Source organism: Nipponia nippon, unplaced genomic scaffold (assembly GCF_047370975.1).
Source record: "Nipponia nippon isolate SJK-2023a ecotype South Korea unplaced genomic scaffold, ASM4737097v1 scaffold_4, whole genome shotgun sequence".
Lineage (NCBI taxonomy): Eukaryota > Metazoa > Chordata > Aves > Pelecaniformes > Threskiornithidae > Nipponia > Nipponia nippon.
In genome coordinates, this window is record NW_028262358.1 from 20,708,716 (window position 1) to 20,729,546 (window position 20,831).

A 20,831-nucleotide genomic window follows, 5' to 3' on the forward strand; every position below is an offset into this window, starting at 1 on the left:
AAGAGCAATACACAACTGAGTGGCAGGAGCGAGTGGTGAAGACGCTGCAAATGGAGCAGAAGCAGCACGTGCGAATGTCTGGGAGATCAGCAAAGTTAGGAAGGGTACGTATGGCAGTCTAAGCATCTTGCCATCGAAAGGGGACTTGCGTTCCACAAGACGTGGAAACTTGAAGGAAGCAAAGACAGACAAGGAACAAGATAGATCTTACAAACGTGATCAAAAATAATACCGTAATAGACTAAGCAGATTAACTTAAAATAGGACCAGCACTAGCACATATTTGCAAGGTTTCTTTGCACTGTACAAGTACTGCCAACAGCAAACATGCAGTTGTGTGAAATAAGGCTTCCAAAATCAGAAGACTGGTGAAAAAAACCAAAATATTAGAAAACAATTATAAATGTCTGATATTTGACCCTGTAAGACCACATTTTTACACTTTCTTCATCATGATAAGAAGGTAGATATTCATGCAGTCCATGAATACAAGAGCCAAGGCTTTAAGAAATAATCCAAGTATTTCAGGACTTCGGCTTAACTGTGAAGTGTGGCTAAATTAGTCAGGCCTTAGGAAGATGGTGAAGAAAAGACAGGCTGACCTTTCCAGCTTCCCAGTCCGTTGTGGGCGGTGGTCTTACATCACATATATCCTCCTTCATTCTTGCAAGATTTTGTAGTTGTTGCTGATAAACAGGATCAGCAAAACTACGGCCTTGACTGCAATGAAATAACCTGAAGGAGATGATATGAAGACTTCTCATACAGACAAATTTACGTCAGTAGTCCTTACAAAGCCTCTTCTGGTGGTTATTCCATTAGGCTGCTTGTCAGTCTCTGAGAGGGTATCAAACACCTTTGGGATGCCAAACAGCTCGTTCTGCTTTTGGGTACAACCATTTTTCCATACACAGCTTTTAGTTACCCATTTTCCATTTTGTCCCTCACAAAGATGAGCTGAGCATCTCGGTCTTCAGTTTCACTGTGCTGCTCCTGGCAGCCATCAAAGATTCTACATACCTGGAACGGAGCTGCAGGTGCTGCTCCACCAGTATTTTCTTCAACTAAACAAAAGCTGCAAAAGCAAAGTTTAAAAGCTGAGATTTACCCAGAAGGCCACTGTGAGCACAGACACAAACCACAGGGAACGCTGGATGCCAAGCAGGTACCAGAAATTTTCAATTCAGCCTCATTAGTCAACCTTGTATCACATCTAGGCATTATTGTTGGGCCAATCCAACTCCTGCATGATTCTGTCTCGCTGTCTGCGCAGAGATCGACAGGAGGCTTCTCTTCCCTTTCTAACCTTACCTTTGCTTTCTGTCTCGTGGACATACAGTGTAGTGGGTGCCAAAAATAAGTCTACATTTCCTTTCCCAATATGCGAAAGTCAGTATATAGGTATGACATGAGTTATTTCATAGCGCAAACACTATCTATTCATAGCAGATTCTGTTTGTTTCAGAGATGCGGTTTTCCTTCCTTTTAGATAGCCTATTGTTTGTCTTTTCCATTTGTATTAAAAATAAAATCTTTTAAAACTGCAAGTAAGAGAGAAAAATATATTTCTTCTGAAACTACCAGTTCTCCAAACAGGAAGGTTAGCTTTTTCCTGTTTAGACATTATGTTCAAAGAAAGGAAGTCGGGATTTTCAATGATAATAATAATTACATGGTATGTAAACATCAGTAAGTATCAAAGAAGGCTTCAGTCTTTATTTAGTGCGTCCCAAATGCTACACTGCTGTTTAGAGTTTATCTTTACCGGTTCACCAGCCTCTTGCAAAAATGGATTTATCTTTACCGGCTCACCAGCCTCTTGCAAAAATGGATTTATGAGCAGTCATTGCACTGGGTTGATCACCTGTATGCTTGCTTCTCGCAAGCTTCCACAGTCTAAGAACAGCATTATCAGGCTGCCTCAAGCCTGCATGGAGAGCAGTGATGGGGAGCAGTGGGGCAAACTGAGAAACATCATACAAAACAACAGTTTGATGTGACAGGGTTTTTTTGCATCAGGATGTTTCCAGGCTGCCACCCTTTTCATGCTGCCACTCAAAGCTAAATACTTCAAGCCATGTCTGCTGATGCTGTTCCTAAAAATTGAATTGGCAATGGAATTTCAGCATTGTGATTAGATGCAGTATCAAAGATGTCTAGTACACATGGCACCTTGTAATAGTGAAGCTGGACGTGCTTCGTAACGATTCTATTATCTTCTCTTGGAAGATGGAGGAATTGAGGTAGAGAAAATGAAGTTACGTACCTTTTGTCATGGGCAGCATTGGGAAGAGAACTCAGGTTTGACAAAGGATGTTATTAAGTCTGTTTGCTCTGTTTTGTAGGAGCTTTACAACCTGCGTTTTTATTACTTTGGAAACTGAAGTCTTGTATTTATCTGCAGAACTAATTAGCAGCATAAGGTCTCCAGTTAATATGCCACCAGTTTTCCTGTGTGGGGCAGAACTAGTTTTACAGGGAGGAGAAGATAGCTGAAGATTCAATGAGAGTTTGCCATCTTGAGTGCCAGTGATGTTGGGATGATCTTGGCCTATTCAGCATAGGAGCATTCACTGGGCATGTCACTGGGAGTTGCTATCACTTTTCAGGTAGCCACATGGACTGGTATTTCTGATGAGGGCTTGCAAATTGAGAACAATGGGAAAAATGGTGAAGGACCTATGGCCTAGTCCAGATGAAGAAGTACCTGTGTGAATGCCAGCAATGGAGTAGGGAGAACAGGGAGAAGGCAAAGTATTTTTAAACACATGAACTCTCTTTTGAGAACTCCAAGATACTAAAATTTCATCAGTGATCAGGAAAAAGCTTTGGAATGAGCCATTTGGATATGTTGCTTCAAAACAATGAAGCCTAATAATTTGAGGTGAATAGGGAAAAAAAAGGGTAAGAGAATTAATGGTAGGAAGAACAAGAAATGCACAAACACATTCTGACCTCACAAACCTCCTTTTTCCGAAGATTTGATATTCTTGAATTTACTCCTACAGCTGCTCATCAGAAAGGAAAACCCGAGGCCCATGCACCCAGCCTTCCTTTTGGGATGGTGAGAAATGCCCGGATGAATCACTTATTTTGTTCTAAGAGCATTAGCACTTGTAGCCCTCCCGACATAAACATTCAACGCTCCTGAACAGCAGGCCTTGAATTTCTCACTCTTTTCCTAGGAAGAATAGCTTTCAAGCTGCAAAGCGAGTGCATTCCAACTGCTCCTGTTGGAAGCATCTTGCAATTGTCAGTGTCAGCTTCTTTAATTTCAAACTTCAACTGCTTTGTAACTCCTTTTTATAACCTCCCTAGTTCTACATTGTCAAACATCTCTGGACCATCTTTTGTTGCAAATGGATTTGTACCCACCCAGGAAAGGACCGTCCTGCGCTGCGAGCAAGGACTGACAAGAGCCGGCACGTACGCTGTGTGGCAGGTATGTGTGTGCCGTTAAATACAAGTTGGGAAAGATCTACAAACCATTTACCTAGGTATGTCTACCATACTCACAACCCAGATTTCTGAGAAAACTCGCAGATTAATCACAGCCCTTCCTCGTGTCTCTGAAGTCTGGACTGCACTTTTCCTGCCAGAGGCATGACGTTTTAAGAAGTTGCCGGCTCTGCCTTCAGCTGTAGCAGCCAGTGCTGCCCCTGACAGACCTGATGGCACAAGGGGAAATACAAGCACGTGTGGAACAAAGAGAAGTCCAGAATGCACAACGCCTTTACAAAAATCCCTCGATACTCTTTAGGGACATGTCCAGCAAGAGGAAAACGCAGGCTATCTGTTATTACAAAGCTAGTGGTATTTCACTCAGTTCTGTCTTTACAATTCTTTATCAGGAGTAATTTGGAATGTGACTTGATGGAGAACAGACTCTAGCTGGGAACGACAGAGCTTGGTTAGTTTAAATAACGAAGGAATTTCTTCTTTTTTGTTCCTAAAACTTAAGACAGGCTTTAGAAAAGCCCAGTCAGTTTTTTGCCCTGTTTTCCATTTTTGTGCAATTCTCCTAGCCTAGGTTCTGGCTCAAGATGGAAACAAATCACTTCATGAAAGAAAAGACAGGTTGCAAAAGATCTGTAGTCTGATTTGAAACAGCTGAAGAACCCAGAGAAGCAGAAGAACTCCCAACAACAATGGCTGCAAGAAAATCATATCTGAAGCTAGTAGAAGTTTCCAGTGTGAAGGAAGAGGAGCTGCATTACTACAGAGGGCACTGTCCCTGCCAACTCACTATTCATATTGTAGATGCAGGGACTAAATGAAAGGTAAAGAATGGTATGAGAGGCCAATAACCTGAAATAAAGGAGACAAATTAAACTTTTAAGGAATCTTGTGCAAATCACCCTCTTCATGCCTCACTTCATCTTTTTCATGGGAAGACTAGCACAAGCCCCCTACCTTAGGGGTGCTCTAATTGTAAATATATGAAAATTGAGAGACATTTAAACACCATGCCGATGGAGCAATGTAAACACAGAAGACAGATAAGGGCTTAACTTTTTTTAACTTACTCTCCTCTTAAGAGATCCATAGGGATCCATAGGCTTGTCCTATGGTTATGGAAGCACACTGGCACTTGTCTTCACACCCAGGAGAACTTTCACTGAGGACAGACGTTATTTCAGTTTTTTGCTAAATCTGGAAAATCTTTCCTATTTAGCATGACTTCTGAAAAGAAAATAATGTAGTTCACTAGAAAGTGGGAACCCACTCCCCCGGGTGTTCTTCCTTTCAAGTATTTGCTCATACTTCTGTGGTCGTTTTTGCTAACAGTGTCCTTTTCATCAGTGTTCTTCTCTGAAGAGACTCATTCATAATATTCTCATTTGGGTATATACACATTTGCTCCCTTGACACTTCAGAAATCCACAGTTCCATTCATACCCCAGCACACACATCAGAAGGCTGTTTAAAAAGCCCCAGGAAGTTTGCTCAGACGTGCTATTTTAGGAGACTTGGACTGGGTCTTGGAATTTTACAATATTTAGAGGATTTGGCACCGTGACTGTTTCCACACCAGGACATGTGTGCCGTCAGAACGCATACTGTACACCTCATGAGAGAGGAATAAGCTACCTGCAAGCTAAGAAATAAAGACGAAGGCCTATAAAATGCTGGAGAGTAGCTGTAGTAAATAATTTGGGGAAGACTGACCTAGTCGGCCAACAGCTGACCCTGAAGAGAGAGGCAGGCCAGGCTGCGGCTGGCCAACCGCAGTGCACACGCTGGGGACCCATCCGCTGCTCCGCTACCTGTACCGTGCCCTGCGAGGAGGAAGGGCCAGCGTACACAGAAAATGTTAGCCTGTCTGAGGATGGGTTATAACATAATTTGGTATTCGCTGAAGGGACAGAACTACACTATCTTATTCGTGTTACAGCTCTATAAAGCACATAGCTATGAAGCCTATGTGACACTACCTCTGCACAACTCCGCTATGTCAGCATACCCGTTATGGTCCTAAAATTGTCAGAAGATAAAAGGGCTGCCCAGTCATACGAAGCCTGAGGAAGAAGAACAAATAAGATGCTGCAGTTTTCTACGCAGGTCCAGCATACTCGCTGGTAGCTGCCAAAGGCACCAGAAAGGCACATTTTTAGCAGAGGTGCCCAGGGACACTCCGTCCCGCTGATACTGTGGGGTTGCCAAACTTAAGAAGCTATGTAAATAAACATCATAAAGAACAGAGTGAGGGGGTGGCAGTGGCCACTCTACCAGCTTTATCTATCCTTCTCATTCAACAGGCAGCCTGTGACACCTGCTCAGACATCACTGTCTGACTTCAGGGAGAGCAGGGACACTGCTCTTTAGGAAACGGTAATTTCTGCCACTCAGTTACTCTTTGCAGGGTCCATGGTTTACGAAGGATCTCCTGACTCACCTCAGGTTTCCGTGTACTCAGTATTTGCAAGCCCTCAGGAAAGAGGCCTGGCACTATAACTTAGGGACCTATCAGGAATATCTGCAGAAAAATATTTTACAAAGTAGGTAGCTGCAAGTAACCACTATGACTGGGCTGTTCTGCCTTCTCAATTTTCAGAGAAAGGTGGTATTTCTCATTTGTCTGTTCTCCCATGGGAGCAGGCTGTTTATCAAGAAATTGGCCCATACTTCACGTACATGAGATACAGCAATGGGTGATGAAATCCACCAAACAGACCTACACCTTGCAGAAGCACAGCAGTGGCTCTTCTCAGCAAAGCCTCAACCTTTGTTCTGCCATGCTGTAGGTTCTGCTGCTTCTCAGATGACCTCAGAATACAGAGTTTTTAACTTAACAACTTACTGCTCTCTGACCTTGGCTTTACCCCCTTGAAGGAAGAAGCTTAGCAGGAGACGCTCCGGAGGGATACATCTTGTACTTCATGTATAGAAGCAGCAGCTTTTCTTTCAGTGACCCTTTGGTAGCCCTTACACTCAGGTTGGAGTTCTCCCCGTATCCTGTTGACTGTAGTTCATTGGCAGGACAAAGCAGCACATCCTGCCTGAACCTATGAACCTTTGGCCAGACCCTCATTTTCAGAGCTCCAGGATACACACATTAATAATGCCAGATGAGCTATCACGATGTGCTTGATGCCTTAGTCACTGAAATTCAGCTTTGCAAAATATCATTCTGTTCTCCTGGGACGTGAATCTGAAGCCAGAATCTTCACGAAAATCTGCTACGCCACCAAAACACCATCCACAGCAAAAACAGCAGAAATTTTAGACAGAAGCTGTTGGATTTAGTCTGACTTCCTGCAAAGGCTAGAGATGTGTCAAGCCTCGGTTTTCAAAGTAGCATCTGGGATCAATGCAAACCTTTGTCACAAGTGGCTCAAGGTGCGAGACTCAGGCATGCCTCCCACAGAGATCCATCAGCCGCATAGATTTTTGTCAGACTGATAGCTGTTTATGCAGTAGTAAATATTTTCATACTCCATCTATTTATACTTTCATGTCACTTCAGATTTTTTTTTTTTTTTTTACATCAAAGATAACAGGAAAGCTATATAATTCTGTGTGTTACTTCACAGTTTGATAGAGAAAACATGACCTAGGAGGGCAAGAGTCTGGGAAGTGAGATGTGATTGCTTTAGCAGGGAAGTTAATTAAATAAAATTCCTCAAGACCTAATCCCTCCTGCCTAGCTCCCACTTGCCTTTTGTGACTACTCTGCATGTTTCAATCTACCCACTGAGAAGTGGTTGAAGGGGATAATGGCTGCAGCCCGCCTGCCCTATATCCACTGACTTTGAGGAGGATGGGAAAAACATCTTTGAACAATTTTTTCTTCAGTACTAATGCACTTAATAGAAATAAACCTAATCAGTAAGATGGTGACTGATTAATAGGTGTTTTGGCTTTGATGAATCATCTGAGGTGAGAGCCTGAGAAACATCTAGACGGTTGTAAGCTGGATGAACTGGGGAGAAGTCTTACACAATTATGTTGTGGTAAAGGGAGAACGAGGGACCACAAGGCAGAAGAAAACAAAAGGGCTTGAAAATCAGAGAAAACTAGAGAAAAACAAAAAATGCGGATAAAACCAAATGGGCCTCTTACATTTTAAGCAATCTAAGATCTGACCCAGTTTCATCAACAGAAAGATACCCAGGGAGTTCCATAAATCTTTTAGTTTAAAAAAAAGGCATTTTTACTACATCTTGAGTAGATTAATCCCACAGCAAGAAGTATAATCTTTGTTTTCCACAATCTTAGCCCTTCTTGAGAAATTTTTAGAACAGTATTAGATCTCGATGGGAAGAATCAGACGATCTCAGCTCTGGACCAGGTTCTGACTTACAGCATCCAAAATGATCAAGATTATTCTCCTGTAGATGTGGCCTATAGCATTTTTAAAATATGCAACTGTCTATGAATTCCACATCTAAAAAGAAGAAAGTCACAGAAAGAGACCACCATGGTGACTCACTACTCTCAAATCTCCCTTGCAAAAAAGATGTCTCTATCCCTTCCCAAAATATGAGTCACAATTTTCTAATGTGGGCTAGAAATCTGCCCTCCAATTCTCAGAAAATGGTGTTTATAGCATTGCAGTATCAAAAGATTCAGGAATTGCAAGGCCTCTTCAAGAAATAGAAAGGGATGCTACACCCAGATTACATGCAAACAGCATGACCCCTGGAGAGAAGACATCTCGTGGATGAAAGTGGGGATGAGAAAACCGAGATGCAAGGATTGCTCTTGATAAGGCACAATCTCTGTGTTTTCCCTGTGATAACCACACACTTCCACAGTCATATCAGGAATTCATATGGTAACAGAAGCTTATCAATACATATTTTAAATTATTCCCAGGTTTTGATGCCTCCAGGAACTTCTTCAAAAGGTGCCTTAGCAAACAGGTACTTCTGTTTCATCAGTAAATCAGAGTATCAAGCACACAGGAGAATCAACTACCCAGGAACTGCTCTCAGCACGAGTCATGAGCAACATCTGCTCTGGTACATTACCTTCTCCATTAGCCTTCTGAAATTAGATTTGACTTTGCGAAAAGGAGCGTGCAGGTACCCTTGTCAGCTCCAGAGGCATGAGACAGGAATGGCACTTTAATGACCCACTTAAAAGTAATGAAACAGCCATTTATCCTAATTGGAGGAACACTAATTATATCAGAAAGTGGCGCACTCTTAGATGGCAGAGTGCAAATGCTATCTAATCAAACTTAATGAATAGGTAAAGTATCCTGACAGAGCATCTGTGCATCACTCACGCATTCCTGCAAACAGAAAAAATTAGCCTGAAGGGAGCTGATCTGAAAATGGAGGTTTTAAAATGGAAGGTTAATTATGGTAGTTGAATACATGTGCTTTATCTAAAAACAAGTTCGCATCATGAGCTTCAAGGGACGCTTTCCTTTTGAAAGAAATGAAGGTGGTTGAAGGCTGGCTGGAACATGGGGGAACACCCAGTGTGGAGGGGCCTTTGGTGGTTACCGGGAACATGTGAGGGACCCCCAGTCTTCATTCATGGGACAGAAGGAGGAGGTTCAAGACAGCCTTTGCGTAAAGCCTCCACTGATGCTCAGCACTGCTGCTAAGACACAGGGGTAAATCTTTTGCTGAAATGTCTTTGTTTTCTCTCTAATTGGCTCCCAGCGAGCAGGAGAGAGAGGCCTTTGGCACTGCTGCTGGGAGGGAAAGGTCAATTCCAGTATCTTCCCAGCCAGACAGTCTGGAGTGCAGCAGAAGCAAAGTGTACAGCCCTGGGCTGGCACAAAGCACCTCACATCGTTCAGCATCAGTCCTTAAGGACAACAACAGGGCTGCTTATGCCAGGCTCTGAATGAGATCCCAGGAGACCGGTGGTTGGGATGCAAGGGCTGGGAAGGGACACGAAACAAGGATCAGCGAACAGGTCCCAGAGAGCACATCAGAGCCCAGCACTCCCGGAAGAGCAGATTATTATTACAGCAGGAGTGTAGAGGTCTTGCCTTCAGCAATCACATGGATATACTAATGCATTTGTATGAAAGTGAGCTGGGCTTTCTATGAGCTGTGCATTGATGGGATCCCAACGCCTATGAAAAAAGAATTAAAACTTTGCCACCTCTTTAAAAAAAACTCCAAGGAATAGCAGTGAATTGACAAAATTGAAACCTCTGCCAATGAAAAAAAGCCATCAAAACTTGTTCCTGTGAGCAAGGTATAATGTTAAAGTCAGAAAACATTTACCCTCAAGCCGCATTAGTCAGAGCCTTAAAATATTAGCAGAATTGGCTGTATGGAAGCCATGTGAACAGCGCTAGTTTTATATACTAAAGATGCCAAGTAAACACACAAGTCTTGACCAAACAAGAACTGCACTGACAGCTCAGCTTAAAAAAAAAAAAAAAAAAAAAAAGCAGCCATGAGGGATGTAATAAAACTCCAAGCAAAATGTGTTCCCAGCCAAAAAAACAGAACAAACCCCAACAACTCAGGATAAAAAGACATTCACGGCCTCTGAATGCTTACTGAGATTAGACATAAAAGCCTCTTCCACTTATCTTAGAGTTGTACTTTCCTCTTAATGTCAAAGGGTACCCTGCCGCATAGGGAGATGTTTATACCCTCTCATGGGAAGCCAGAGGCTTCAGATAAGAGAGTGTCTTGGGAAGACGAGAGCTTTAAAGGCTTGGGAAGATAGCCTTTATTATCAGCCAACCCTCTATTAGGTTGGTGAGATTCCTGTTTGATTTGGCTGCAGTCTCTAGCCTCAAGTTCCTGCCCTAGCTTTTAAAATAGAACAAGATCTCCCTGCAGCTGAAAAAGGGCAAAGGGTGGAACGTGTAAATAGCAATTAAAACAAAAATCTTGTTTTTAAAAAACCCTCCCCTAAAAGATACTCTGTACTCTTCCCTAGCGGCCAAGGTTGGCAGGCTGACAAAGCCAAACGTGCCACACAAACCAGTTCAAGTTAAATGTAACTTGCCCAGCTATTTCAAACTGTGGACAACAACACAATCCTGACATCACCCTTCCTTGCTGTCATGATTAGAGGCTACTCAGCCAAAAGGACAGACTTCTGGACTGGGGTTCATGAGTGCTGGGGGCTGTCCTGGCTCTCCCACCAACCTGCTAGGTAATTACCTTGGGACATCTCTGTTGCTTTACCTTTCTGAAGTATTTTTGAGACCTATAAATAAGAAGTTCTGGATTAGATGTTACTATATATTCTTACTATCGGTAGGTTTTGTTCCATACAGGTTGGTAAGACTACATAGAAAAATAAAACCGCTAAGCAAACCCAACTTGTTTTGGGGAACAAGAACCCCTCATATCCTTCCTTAACATCACGGAGCAGCCCTGTCAGGCTCATGGTTCACAGGAGCTGAGTGCACTCAGCTCCCATCTACCATTCATGTTTTGTGACCTTACCTCATGTGTTTCTCAGTTTTTCACTGTACTGTTATAAATCATGACTTTTTTCTCTCTCAGCATTTCAATCAATATATAAAATGTCAGATCAGATAACCGGTACTCTCTCAATGCACACTAATGTAATTTCATAATGTGATTTCATTTTTCAGAGCAAGAATCAAAGAAGCTATTATTGGAACAGGAAGAACTGGGTAATCGATCAAGGACACTTTAAAGGCAAAATTCTTTGAGTTTTGAGTACCATATTTAGCTTTGGATAATACATTAGCAGCTTCTGTGACTTCCACTACATTTGTACATGCTACAATACAAAGCTATTTCCAAAAGCTAAGCACATATACAAATGACCGAGGACAAAGTGGATTCACAGGATTGTTAAGTGCCAGGGAGATCAGTTAAGTCATGGAAGTTTTTCAGCACCTATAATTTCTTTTTATATAGCATTAGTATCATGTGGAAGAAGTCACGCTCCAGGCCAGTGGTTTCTATCTCATTTCCAAGCAATATCTGACATGTGGGATGAATCTAAGCTAACGTGTTTCTCCAAGTATGACAACACTGGAGAGAGATCTTGAAGAGCTGCAAGGTGTGACATGGAATAAACTACAGAATTTTGGGGAATAATTAAAGAATTCATACAGGAAAAAAACCCACTCCAAAACTCATGATATTCATTTGAATCTGTGCTCCAACAGAAAACAAATCCAAAGACGCAGTCAAGACCAGTCTCAGTCCTGCTGGCTCTGAAACCAGAACTGTGCAACGACAAGATGAAGTTCTGCTCACATCTCTGCACATTTTCTCTCCATTTGTTCATGGCCATATCATCCCATCTGTGTTAGGAGATGGTGAGATTTTTCAGTTTGGGATTTTTGGCAGGCTGCCTTCAGTAACTAGGTAATCCCTTTCAGGAGCAGACTAGGAATGTCTGGGTGAACTGTTGATAATTCGTGCTATGTGACAGCAGCCTGCAGTTTCAGAGTACTTTGTAAACTTTCCTCAGTTCTCTGAATTATCAGCATTATCCTCCCCACTGCTCAGACTTGAGAGCACAGAGACACTAAATAGTACAAGTCATTGGAAAAGCCAGGGTCTGGGCCAGAATCACAGTCCTTCTGTTTCTTGCTTTAACCACCTCTTGGACCATCCAAAATCTTTTGAAAGAATAATCAAATAGTTTCATTTTTGCTCAACTTAGTCACTGAACTCGTTTTTTTTTCCCAAGGACTGGGTGGACACACCGAACACCTCAGTGGGGAATACAAGCAATTTTTTGTGACAGCAGTTTCACTGTGCGGTCTTGATGACCTGCCTCTTTTCAACTTGTAAAAGCTTTTGCTTCATCAGGAGGGAGGTTTGGTTTAGATTTAAAAAAAAGTCATTGCATTGCACAGTTATTCTTTTAATGTCCCTACTTTCCAAGTACTTTTGCTGAGCAAAATATTATAAACAGTTTTTGTGTGAAACATGGATATAAGCAAAGAAGCAGAACTAAGTATTACTGGGATAGACTAATTTCAGATTAGGCGAGAAGGAAATTGCAAACAGAAATTAAGGTATACAGCACGGGAAATGGGCACAACGCTGTATGAACATCTTGATGAGAATCAAAACTGCCCAAATAACCTCACTGAAACCACAGTGTGATCTCTGATTTTTTGAGAACTGATAGGCTGTGCGGATGCCAGCACTTGAAAGAAAATATAACTTTTCCTAAGAGAAAAGAAGGAAAGAAGGTGAAGGATTCTGGAGCCCCAGGCATCTCCACATAGAAAGTTCGTCAATATGGGAGAAAGAAAGGCATTCTTCTTCAAATCCAACGGTGCTAAAATTAACAGGAATTCAGACTTCCCTGGAGCTGGATTTCGTTTGTGCTCTCTGTTTGCGGGGACTCATGTTGCCATGCCGTTAGGCACATACGGCAGAGCTGAGAAGTCTGGGCAGATACTGATTTTAATTGAGTTACCTGAAAAAGTCAGTGCAGAAGGTGACTTCACCTTGAGGTGACGGAGATAAACCAGATACCTTGGACACTATTACACAGAGACAACTTAATGTCAGTGTGTGCCTTAATGCAGTGAAGGTTATGTGGGCAATTTGACACAGGCATACCTGACATTCTTCCCAAATTGGAGTGAAAAGACCAGCCTGTGATTTATACAAAGGGGAGACAAAGCTGCACAAAGGCCAGGGGCAGGAAAGAGATCAAAGTTCTTAAACAGAACAAGCTATCCTTATCAGATTGAGGCTTTTTTCCATTTCAGGAAACATATAAAATATTAATTTCCAGCAAAAATCTTATTGTCAGAATCATCTTCCTAAAAAAAGAAACCTTGCAGTAAAGAAGCTTCAGTTTTCTTGTCTTTTTTGTTAGGTTGATTTCCTTTATCACTTTTCCTCTTCTTTAACTTCTTCAGTGGCAAAATAGAAAGATTCAGAGAGAGAGAGAAAAAGAGAAAATGTCAAGCAGCCACAAAGAAACCTGGCCATTTTCTGTACAAATGCTGGTGAAATATTTTGAATTAATGAGGTGTTTATGCTGTATACAAAGGCCTTCAAAATTAAAACATTTTTAAAGATCATTTTTCTACCATCATTACTTCACAAGCCCCAAAATAACACTCTGAGTTTTACAAAGCACTTCTGACATTTCAAGATTTTCCAAACTGCACTTGAATAAAATCCTAGTAATAACAGTTAAAACCAACGATAATGCTGGAGGTTTGAGTCTCTGGATTCAGGCATCACTCGGCATCAGTTTGAAAACAAAATGCGTAACATGATTGTTTATTTCTTATTCCCCCTCCAGCTTCTCTTTTTAAAGACAACATTTACAGGAGTACAGGGCTCACTGTTTCTTATTCCTGCCTAGTGTCCTATGCTGAATGGCAAGCAGAACAAAACTAGCACTTGCTACTGCCAATCTATGGCCAGACACAGCTAAAGACAGTACTTTCCAGGGCTGATTAGCAGGGTTTATTTCTTTAAATGTCTAAATTCCTTGTATTTGTGCTTTCCTTAAGAGTTTCCTAGTTCAGCCATGTTCTGAGGTTTTCACTTAAAGCTCGGGCCTCCCAAACGTTGAGATTTCTGACAACTCCATGCTCATTCCAGGACTGTGATTCTGTTAATTCTCTCCAGGCTGCTGGAAAGACGAGGTAGAATAGCAATCAGTCAGAAAGACACACTTATTTTCATCTCTCATGCAGCTGATATCTGAGAAGAGCATCTCAGTGAGGCCCTAAGGGCAACAAGGACTTTGATTTACTCCAGAAACTGCTTTCTTAGACAAGTTGCTCTCTTGGCAAAATTTAGAATAAATTCTTGAACTATAAAGACTTAGGGAAGGTTTTGACTTCCCGCCTCACTTGAACAAATATTGTTTGCACTGTATTTTGTGTGACCCCACTACCACCCACAGCAACAACACTTAAAATTTCCTGATGGCATGTCAGTATGTTGCATGTTTAAAACCTTCATTGTTCATAATATCAATAATTATTATACAAACACAATATTGAAGAATTATTTCAAATCCTCATTAACTTCAGTACCAAGAGGAAGAGGAAACTAGGGCAGGAAAAACCTGCAATTACTGTTACGCATTCCCAGTAACATCAGTCACACTGCATCAGTACACTGTCTTCCTTGTTCTTCATCTCTCTTCAGCTCGGATATCCTCTGGCAGAGCCAGCTCACAGAACAAAATCTGGATTAGGCATCTGTACGAATAAGAATAGTATCTAATATTACACTAGCTAATGAAAAATGTCCAAAGATATCAACTGTCATGCTTCAAGGGGATCGCCAGCTGAGGTCAAGAAAAAATAGCTTCCCCACCCTCACCCACACAACACTTCAATGTAATTACAATGGGAAGACAATGAGCTTTTAAACCTTTTTTTGAAATGGCCACAACTGGAAGCACTGCAAAGAAAACACTTGACCAGGCAACTCGCTCGCCTCAAAAATTCCTATAGCAGTACAAAAAATAGACAGGGTAGCAATCCAGACCAAGGTAATAAGGGAATTTTGGCTTTCCTCCTGAAATGCTGGCAGATGAGCCACATATGGCTGTTTGCTGCAATTCATGCCAACACATTAATGAGTCTCTGTTAAGGTACTACAGTTACTTCACAGCATATTGTCTGCATACCCACCAAGGACCTGTATTACAGTTCTGCACACACTGTTTAATTCTAGTTGTTTTAATCACCGGTCCTGCAAGGTCAAACTGCCTTTGTTAAGTCTGGCAGTTCTTCCTAACTCAACTCTAATGCATTGAAGTCCACTACTCAACAAGACAGTAATACACACTCTCAGAGGCACATGTACAACTCAGACTCAGCTAGTCTGTCTCTACATTATTCCTTGTTCAGTCAATAGTAAATACACCTCTGAGTGGCTAGTTCTGTCTCTGCTTTATTTACCAGGCAGAAGAAGGATATATCTGGCTGCCAGTGCTGTAGATTTAACCCATCATCTGAGAATTAAGCTTGTCTTTTTATTTCATACAAAATTTTTAATAGGAAGAATCATGCAATCACAGTGGAAATGTAATTTATGAGATGGTACCTTCTCCTGGAGCTGTGCAAATTCTGAATCAGGAGTAGATAATATGTGTATTAATTACCTGGCTCTCCTTAATTCTTGTATCTATTCCTCTCTGGTAATAACCTTGCCTTCCAGAGTTGACCTTATTTATCTGTAAATCCTGGAACATCCACAAAAGGCTGCAGAAGCAACACAAAACTATAAATGCTGGACAACCACACTACCTACCTTATTTTGTCATTCTTTTCACTGTTGCCCTATCTGTAATATTGCAGAAATGAAGCAAATACCATGTAGTGCCTGGCAGTCTTCCCTCTTGAAGGTCCAACGTTCATTGGGGTAATATTTCAGCAGAGAAAGGGCAGGTGGGAAAAGATTTAGAGATACAAGAATAAAGTTTGCAATTTAAGTACCCATGTATAAAAAGGCTTTCTAAGGAAGCTCTGAAATGTATCCTCAAGGAGTTCTGATTCTAGATTCATCTAATATCTTTTGAGAGGTTTTTCCTTGTCAATCGTCAAGAAAACGGGTATGTCTAGGCTGTGTCTGGTATGGTACTACAAGAATGCAGCAGTCACAGTCATACACAGATTAATATTCAGCTTCTAATGTGGCTGATCCATTTATTGATTTGAAAACTAGATCAGTGCCTTAAATTGGTATTGAAACTAAATGGGAAGCAGCAGAGAGCAGGCTTTAGATGCCCACTGTGGCCTGAAGACATGCTGTCCCCACTGAAATCCGTGCATCATCTTCAAACCCAGCTTTAGATACAACAAATCGCAGTAACACAGTCCAGAGATGATGAATGAATTGGCATAATGTGGCCAGATGCTGTGTAAGGGAAGAATGGCCAAACTTTCTTAGAAAGCTGGAAGTGAAAGCTTACATTTTTAGAAACTAATGTAAACCTCAGCTTCCTCAAGTAAAGTATGCTGATGTGTCTCAAAGCTTCAGCTGGCCTAAACACCGTAAGCAAACACTGTAAGAACAAGTTTTTTGGTTTTTTTTTAAAACAGCCTCAACCTTTATGACCAGATTTAACCTTTAAAGAAATCTGGGTTTATGCCTGCTGATTTATTTTATATTTTTATACACACACTTACATATATGTATATGATGCCAGAACATTACCAGAAAAACTGTTTCCCACTGGAAATTACTCACTTCATTTCTTTTTACAAGAAAGGATGACTGTAAATTCCAGGGTCAGAGAGGGTTTGTTCAAAACCTAAATCAAATGATGGCTCCTACGTGTAAGTACAGAGTTTTGCAAGAAAACTGCTTATCTGTAAGAGCAAGAGTAGATCACCTGTATTTCCTGGCCTCTATATTTACATACTGGAAGACTCTGAACTGGAAATCCAGTATTTTAGTTTACAAAAAGCACACAAGATTTATAACTTTTTTTATTAATATGCATAGTGCATACAAAGAAGTATTACCAGGTGTCCTGGGTGAGTGCCGTCTGCTGCCATAAACTAAAACCCACGCCTTTTCCTTTTAAAACCTACACAAACAAACAAGTGGCAACAATAGATTGTTAGTCAACTGAATTAAGCTTTCCCAAGCCAGCACACAGCTGATGGCTGACTGTTAGCAAGAATATGAACTGGATTTAAAGCATCAGCATGGGGAAGACAAGAGACAAGAGCTGGGCTTAGAGCACTAGGCCCAGGGACTACCGTAACCACTGATTCTACCCTATCATGAAACAGGTAACCAGTTACCTAGAAAAGGAGGTGCTCTGTCCCTAAAAGGCAACTACTAAAGACTATTGTATAGGATGACTTCCAACAGAAGTCAACATTGGTTTATGGCTTAATTTCCTATTGCAGACCACAGAACAGCACAGAGATACAGGCCGTAGCTTTAGTACTGCAGGCAAGATAAATAAGCCAGGCCAGAGCTTGTGTTGTCCCAGCTTGATTCCTTTGGTGGCTAAGGGGGGCAGGGCAAGTATCTCAGGTAATGCTGTCAACCCTTTCCTTTGTCTGGTCAAATAAAAAGATTCATGGAAGCGAAGTAGCCCCTTTGCCAAGCTTGTCACCTCAAAGAGGAAAGAAATATTTCACCTGTTCCTGTGCTTGTCCAACTTTTGCAGGTTATTCCAGTTTCAGGTTTCAATCCGCTTCTACATTAGTTAACAGGAAAGAAAGAAAGAAAGACTATACTGCATTGTTAGCCAAAAAGACACTGCAACTCCTCAAAACCTTCAGATGGTGATGTTCCAAGTTAGGTACAATTCACTGCTCCTAAATTAGGATGTCGGGCTCTCTGGACAGTCACTGGGAAGAGACACAGGTGCCTCCAGAAGGTTGCACCTGGATTGAATGTCTGAAGAAGACAGCGGGAGCATGTCTCAGATTGCTATTACGGAGTCAGTAGCTTCCTGTCCCACATTTAATTTGGAGGTTTTCTCCAGTGAGAACAGAGGGATTTCAGTCTGGACACCACAGGCCAGGATGCACGTGCCTTTTCTACACGGCAGCAGTCAGCTCCAGGTGCTGGCTACTTATTGTCTGCTGCATCCATACTCAGGCAGGCTGGAGCTCTCAGATCTCACTTTACTGAACTAATTCAGTATATGGCAAAACTTGGTAGCTGGGAGCCAAATTCTCAGTTTCAGATCATCAATTACAGATCAGCCACTGTCCTATAGAGAAGGGATGGAAGAGATTGAGAATGAGTCTTCAGAATGGACAGGGTTCCAGTTTGGCTTCCCCATTTCCCCTCCCACTGTACGAGAAGTTACAAGCAAGAGTTGCGTCTCGTTCAATACACTGAGATACGACTTCAGATCCTCTGAAGTAAAAACAAACCAATCTGAGAGTTGCGACAGCTTTGAGGAAATCAACATTCAGTCAGGCACACCTAAATGTGAAAACACGAAGAGGCTGTGGCTTCCTCACTGTCTGGGTTTCCTAAGGAAGGGTGGACCCATTTCCAGATAGCACAGACTTGGGTGGAGGGAAGGGGGAAGATCCTAGCAGCAACAACATCTGACACGAATTTCTGCTCTCCTAATCTTAAAATACAACAATGTGAAACCAGAGCAAGCGTGAAAGCTGAAGACTCCAGCAGGGTTTCACATCAATCAGGCTTTTCAGGAGAAAGTGTGTCAAAAAACAGGAGTGAGACAGCAAATGTTAGATGTCAGGATGATTTCTGAGCTCTTGCATAGTCAGAAGACAAAACAGGTTTAAATCCACAGCCCTTAGATTTACAGTCCACCTCAGAAGCTCACACTGCCCCTGCCCTGTTCCCAGTCCCCAGGTGGCAGAGAAGGCTACAATACAAACAATAGCTATCTTTGGGGCAAGGCCACTTAAATAAATGAATCACGCCAGTTCTCCCTCACTGACAAGGGGCTCCAACAAGGTTGTACACAAGCAGCAGGGGCTCCTTCCTCAGCAGGGCCTCTTTGCATGCAGCAGCAACTGCAAGGATTTGAGGAACGCAAGCACCAGGAGGGAGCCGCTCTCGGTTGCCCAAAGGAGGGGGAATAACTTGCAGAGCAGCGCAATGACAATGGACAAAAGGCAAACTTAGACCTAATATCAGAAGGATAAATTGCTGAGAATTCTTATGACTGGAGACTAATCCTCAGGGATTGCATGGCCCAGTGCCCCCCTGCTGCATAGGCCATCACACCTGCTCTGCTGCTTGAGATCAATCACTCCTTCGTGGTCAGAGAACTAGGCGAGATATAATAGTGGGTCTTATTCAAGCTCTGTGTCTGGGAACATACGCTTAAAAAGCAGGCACACAATGGCACAATTGCAGCCCCTCCGAACTGGTTGGGCCCTTGCAGTATGATAACCAGCTCTCATCCTTTAGGATACATGTTCAGACACTGCAAGGAAACCAGAGCTGAGCTGGAAAGGAGAATTTGACAGAACAAGGGTGGAGGTAGTCTTGAAAGGAGGGTTGGGAAAAAGGCAAGCTAGACATGAGGCATGTGTATACAGACTCGCTAGGAATGAAGTATATTGGGCTTCTGTTTTACTATTATAAGAAAACTGTTTTGCCTTTTTTTTTTCCCCAGTTGTTTTAAGCAGTTTTAAAGCTAGCTGTAGGTACTTTGAATCATCTATGCATCCAGGCCTAGCATTTCAAATTCATTAATTTAAAGGCATCATGAAATACAATCATGAAGTACTAAAAACGGTAAATGAAAAGGGAGTTTATATGTCCCTACTGTGCTGGACCATTTATAAAAATACTGAAGTAATGATAATATTAAACATGAGTTTATAATAATAGGAGTTTAAGACTGGGGCATATTATTCTAGATTTTATATATTTAAAATAAATATTAATTTAAACATAAGAGCATAGTGTTTCTTTCGGAGCACCAAAACAGAAACAGACCAGGCCACTTTTTACACTTAACCAGGGCAAAGTGAAAAATTAAACAATCAGTTTGAATGTCAGTAACTTCTTAGTACAAAAATCCAAGTATGTATTTGGAACACCAAAGAATCCAAGCACACACACACAGTTTCAGCTACATGTACGCAGCATGGTCTTCATTCACCTTTTGAATTTTGAAACACCTATGCTGGTCAAAGTTATCAGCTTCTTTATTCAGGGGACAAACACAAGTACAGATTTCAACCTCCCTCCTCCGTTGCCCATAACAAACCAGTATCTGGCAAAAGCCTAACAGGCGTACTCACATTCTGCTTTTACAAGATGGTCTCAGTTTTGAGCTGCTCATACAGGAGGCAGTTCAGTCTCCACCCAAAGTCCTGACTGGCAACAGCCAAATTCGCTGCACTGAGGTACCTGTGAACCTGTATAATAGATGCCAAGTGGGGTACATCAGAGTTGTAGCACTAAAAACTATTTGGACATACTAAGTTACTGGTCATCTTGAACAAGTATCAGTATTTATTGCAGGTTCATGGAATGCGTCCTTATCAAATACCACCGATTTTAAATGCATAGAAGTTTACAATTCCCTAATTAAACACCAGTCACCTTTTACATGCTATTGTTTGCAACTCCGTTTCATGCTTATTACTCTGAGATCATAAAAGTTCTTGTAGTCTCAAATACTGTGGTTTACACACATTTTCAAGACATTTATTCCCCCTGTATTGTGTACAAGAACATTTCAACACAAATAAGGATTTGGTGTACCTCTTTCTCTCTCCCCAGCTCTGTCTTAACGAGGCTAATTGAAGGTTATATATCTAAGTTATCCAGCGCACCTACTGAGCTGTCTCCAATTCTTGCGCATGGGCTAGTGTATCTTGCAGTTAAAATATATTAGTTTAAGTCCCATATTGCTTCTCAGCTGCAAATGATGAAAATGCCAGGTCAAGTAACACTTGAATGATAGTCTTCATTACAACACCTTATTTTGGTAAGGTATCTTTCCCCAGT